This window comes from Rhinopithecus bieti, unplaced genomic scaffold, assembly GCF_001698545.2.
Source record: "Rhinopithecus bieti isolate Rb0 unplaced genomic scaffold, ASM169854v2 scaffold_5626, whole genome shotgun sequence".
NCBI lineage: Eukaryota > Metazoa > Chordata > Mammalia > Primates > Cercopithecidae > Rhinopithecus > Rhinopithecus bieti.
Genome location: NW_016805666.1, coordinates 8383706 through 8388344, shown reverse-complemented (window position 1 = coordinate 8388344; position 4639 = coordinate 8383706). Strand labels below are relative to the sequence as shown.

At 49.7% G+C, this 4639-nt stretch overlaps 1 long non-coding RNA gene across 1 annotated transcript in view; it reads right to left on the bottom strand.

The window, feature by feature from the left end:
* The window catches only part of LOC108530509 (uncharacterized), an 18713-nt gene continuing 14074 nt past the window's right edge, over positions 1-4639 (bottom strand). Inside the window, exon 3 of the long non-coding RNA XR_001885859.1 lies at positions 1-807. This is a non-coding gene — a long non-coding RNA (uncharacterized LOC108530509). The remainder of the gene's footprint in view (positions 808-4639) is intronic.

The following is a 4639-nucleotide window of genomic DNA, read 5'->3' as shown; positions in this document are numbered from 1 at the left end:
CACGCGCGCACACAGAATTACCCCAGCCTGGGCAAGGGCGAGGGCAAAGAGTCTCAGGCAAGCAACAAAATGCGAGGGAGAGAGAACGAGCGTGGAGTGGAAAATGTCAGGAAAAAAGCTAGAAGCGCGCGTGCAAATAAATAAAGAGAGCCCCGGCAACAGCACCCGGGATGGTGCGAGAATAATGCGGGAACACCTCGGCGAACGTGAAGAGGATCCCCTAACACACACAACCCCCAGGACTGGGGCCAAAACCCGCAGAAACTCTACAGTGACCGTGCCCAGGGGCCGGTGCTCCCCACCTCCGAGGGGTGCTGGAGACGGAGAGCCCCTCAGCTGGGCTGGTCTCAGAGTCAGCAGCTCGCCCAAAGTGCTGTCGGATGCGGGGTCCGGCTGGCCGCGGCTGGCCCCGCGCAGCAGTCCCGCAGGGGCTCACTGCATCTTCGCTCCACCGGGGACTCGCGCTCGGCCCGCTCACTGTCCGGGCTAGTTTGGCCGAGACAGCGCTGGGCTCCGAGGGCAGGGGGAGCGCATGGCCGGGTCCGGGGACCGCCGCTACCTCATTTCTTCCTTCAAGGCGGTGTCCAACTCCGCTCCCGGGCTCTCCACGGTCTGCTGCCCGCCTTTGCAGCGCGCCCTCTCCGGTGCTGCGAGCGGTGGCCGGCTCGCCTGCCTCACATCCTTGCCGTCCGGGAGGAAGATCTCGGGTAAATATAGGCCGGCGCGAACCATTCGCCGCGCGGGGACAGGGGAGGAGCAGAGAAGAGGATCTGTTTGGGGCTCAGACGCCGGACGGATTCCTGGACTCTTAAAGGGACCGGGTGACAGCCATTGGTCAAGGGAGCGGGGAGACCGGTCCAATCCGACAATTACATCCCAAATTTACCAGCACCTCTTTTGTCTACGGAAATCACTGGGACCTGGGGTTACCCCGCAGCAAAAAGACTTGAATCCTGACACTCCACCCCCAGGCTGAATTGCAACTCGCTGAATACATGTATGTCTAGATCGAAACTTCTGAGGGAGGTGGCAGAAGATGAGACTACAGATTACAATTTCCTGTGCAAAAAGTTTGGGAAAATAGTGGTTTCTTCCTTGTGTGACGGCTTTCTGAGAATGACTGGGTGCTGTTCAGTATTATTTTCAGAATTGTTTTCCATTAAAGAAAAGAGAGATGCACAGAAAACACCAAGGCTTATCTCTCACTATCTTGAGCTCGTATTCACAGGTAAGCAGCAGACAGTGTAAAGTGAGGTGAGTGGTAACATGATTGGGGTGACTACTGTAGAATATCATCAATGAATAAGGCGCTTCCCCATCCGAACCCCAGCAAGACCCGCTCCTGCTGTCGGGCCTCAGGGTAGAGCAATTTTCTGAGATACACACAATTTCTAAGTAATGCTCGTGTGTAGTTAGGACGTAGTTTACTTTGGCAAGCCGGTCGTGCGGTGTCATTATATCATGGACATATTTTGGATGAGAATTCCTAGTAAAAATTCAAATGACATTTTTTATTTGAGTGACAAATAATGCCTGGCCACCCTCCAATGGGAGTGATAATTGCATCAGTATTGCTTTTATCATGTGCCAACTAGACAGTGTAGTTGTCCTCTGACTGGCTTGACCGTAAGCCAGTAACTCGTTTCTGGGCCCTTGAAACAACCTGCTTGCCTCTATGGTATGGTCAGTCAAAGCAAAAAGACTTAGAGCTGGAGTGGGATAAATGTCCGAATGATCCCGCACCAAAACTCCCAGCCTGGTCCTGGAGGAGGACAGTGATCCCTTCTTCCCATCCCAGTCCACTGGGGATCTTTGATGTCTCTGGCTTCCACACCACGTCTTCATGCCAGAGTCACTGCAACCACTCCTGGAAATTCCCTTGGGATATTCCAACAAAATAAAACTGATCCCTGCCCATCCTCTATCTTTGCCAACTTTTGACCTTCCTTTGAACTCTGAGTTTTCTCAAGAGTCACTGGTGCTGAGTTTCCATTTAAGTTACTTTTCTGACTACCTTTTGGTGCCAGGCGCTGAGCTAGGAGCAGACGGGATTCCTGCCTCCTAATCCAATGAAGGTTGTAAACTCTCTACCCAACTCTGGGCTTCCACTGGACTTTGGGTTCTCTGCAAGTACCCTGTATCCCCAGTGTGGTACAAATAGGCACTCAATAACTAGAATTAACGAGCAAGATATGCATGTGGACAAGAAGACAGAGTGGGCTGAACGCTATGAGAAAGACTCAAAGCACTATGAGAAGCTGGAGGAAGAAAGCATTCATCGTGACTAGGAAAATCAGAAAAGGCTTCATGGAGGTAGTGACCTTTGAAAGATGAACAGAATTTATCCAAACACAAAAAGACTGAAGGACTTTCTGGGTATAAAGGGTAGCAAAATTACAGAAGCATGAAAATGCATGCATAAGGCCAGGCACGGTGGCTCATGCCTGTAATCCCAGCATTTTGGGAGGCCAAGGTGGGTGGATCACCTGAGGTCAGGAGTTCACGAGCAGCCTGGTCAACATGGCAAAACACTTTCTCTACTAAAAATACAAAAATTAGCCGGGCATGTTAGTGCATGCCTGTAATTCCAGCTACTTGGGAGGTTGAGGCAGGAGTATCCCTTGAACCTGGGAGGCGGAGGTTGCAGTAAGCTGAGATTGCGCCACTGCACTCCAGCCTGGACAACAGAGTGAGAAAGAAAAGAAAAGAAAAAAGAAAAGAAAAGAAAGAGAAGAGAAGAGAAAGGAAAAGAAGGAGCATACACACGTAGTAATTAGGATGGAGCTTGTAACAATGAAAGAAGAAAGCTTCCTGATTGTGTTTTTTGGCTCTCTTAGACGCCAAGGGACGGAATGGCCTTTTCATGGCTAACTGGCCCCACAGGGTCCTTCGACCAGAGCTATGATGCCTTACTCCTCAGCTGCACTGATGGGTTAATGGAGGGATACCAGACACGCTGTTGGAATGAGGTAGTTAGTACTATAATAAGCCATTTAAGCCACTATTAATTCCTTAAATTTCTGGACTGCTTTGTAGTGGCAATGAAGGAGATAGTACACACTCTAAAGAACAACAAATTCTGGTAAAAACATATCAAATGAGGCTGTGTTAAGTGACCTTTAGTTGGACCATAATCTTGAACTCCACAAAAGCAGACATCATGTTCAAGCAGTGATCATTTCCAAATGGCTCAAAGTTCCAAGGCTCAAGAGGGTTTGGGGAAGAGGAAGAGGGAGCAGTAGCAGGAGCTAAGGCTGGTCTCAGACTCAGCGAGAGGCACCACTTTGCACTTCATGGAGTGGCATGGACACCAGTGGCCCACAGAGGCAGGGAGAAGGAGTCCACTGGTGGGCGGGCTCTTCAGCAGCAGCCAGAGTGCCAGTCCCAGCAGCACAGGCCCACAGAGCTGCTCCTGTTGACGAGGCTATGTCACGCCTTGACCGCCTTCCTAATAAGCTTGTTTTCAACCTTGGGAGAACAGAAAGGTTCTAGGCCAATGTGAACATCCCGGTGTGAGTCATGCCCTGGAGGAGAACCCGCTGTCCCCTTGTGGCCTGGACCTGTGCCAGCCTCTAGGGCCCGCCTCACCTTATGAAGAAGCTGGCCACCCCACCTGAAACACACATCACAAATAAGGCTGCATTTCTTCAGCTGGGAGAGCTGGCAGCGCCACGTAGGAGTCTACATCACAGATCTGAGACAGGGCAACTCCAGAACAGACCGTCAGCAAACTGGAGCTGGGAAACAGGTGAGAAACTGCAAAGCATACTTTTTTAATGACACTGCCCCATCTACTGGTAGCAGGCAGACATGCTGCTTGGTGGATGGTTTCTCATCAAACCGGATAAGCTAGTGGATGAAACTACACACAACCCGGTCACAGCTGGAAGGAAACGCTGCGATCAGGAGTCCCAGCCCTAAACTTGACATCCAGGAGTCAGCCTTTCATCTCACAGAGGATTTGGACCAGCTTCCTCCCACCTTATGTCTTACATAATGCTCCTTCCTCTCGCCCCCTCTTCCAACATCCCACTCAGTGGACACTGACTTCAGAGATTACACATGACGAATCTGGAATCTTCAATGTCATCTAGTAAATACTTGTGGAGAGTCTCCCGTGGATGTCACATAGTTGCTGGGGATATAGCACTAAAGAGGACAGATAGAGAGGTCTTTGCCTACAGGGGATTTATAGCCTCTGGTGGAGGCAGGCAGGCAGACAGTAAACAAAAAACTAATGAAATAGCAGATAGTGAAAAGTCTCTGGAGAAAAGGAGGCAGCGCTAGGAGTGGAAGGTGGCTCTGGGCAGAGACAGGAATGAGATGAACCTGCAAAGAGATGGGGAAGAGCACGGCAGCCTGTGTGGCCCAGTACACAGTCACCAGCCACAGGTCGCTGCTGACACTTGAACCATAGCTGGCCCAAATTTAGATGCACTACAAGTATGAACTACACACTGGATTTTCAGGACTTAGTAAAACAAAAATAATGCAAAAAATCTTGATAATATTATATTAATTAAATATCGAATGATAGTATTTGGCTATGTTGAGTTAAATAAATTATTAAGATTAATTTTACCTATTTCTCTAGCCTGGTCAACATGGTAAAACCCCGTCTCTACTAAAACACAAACAT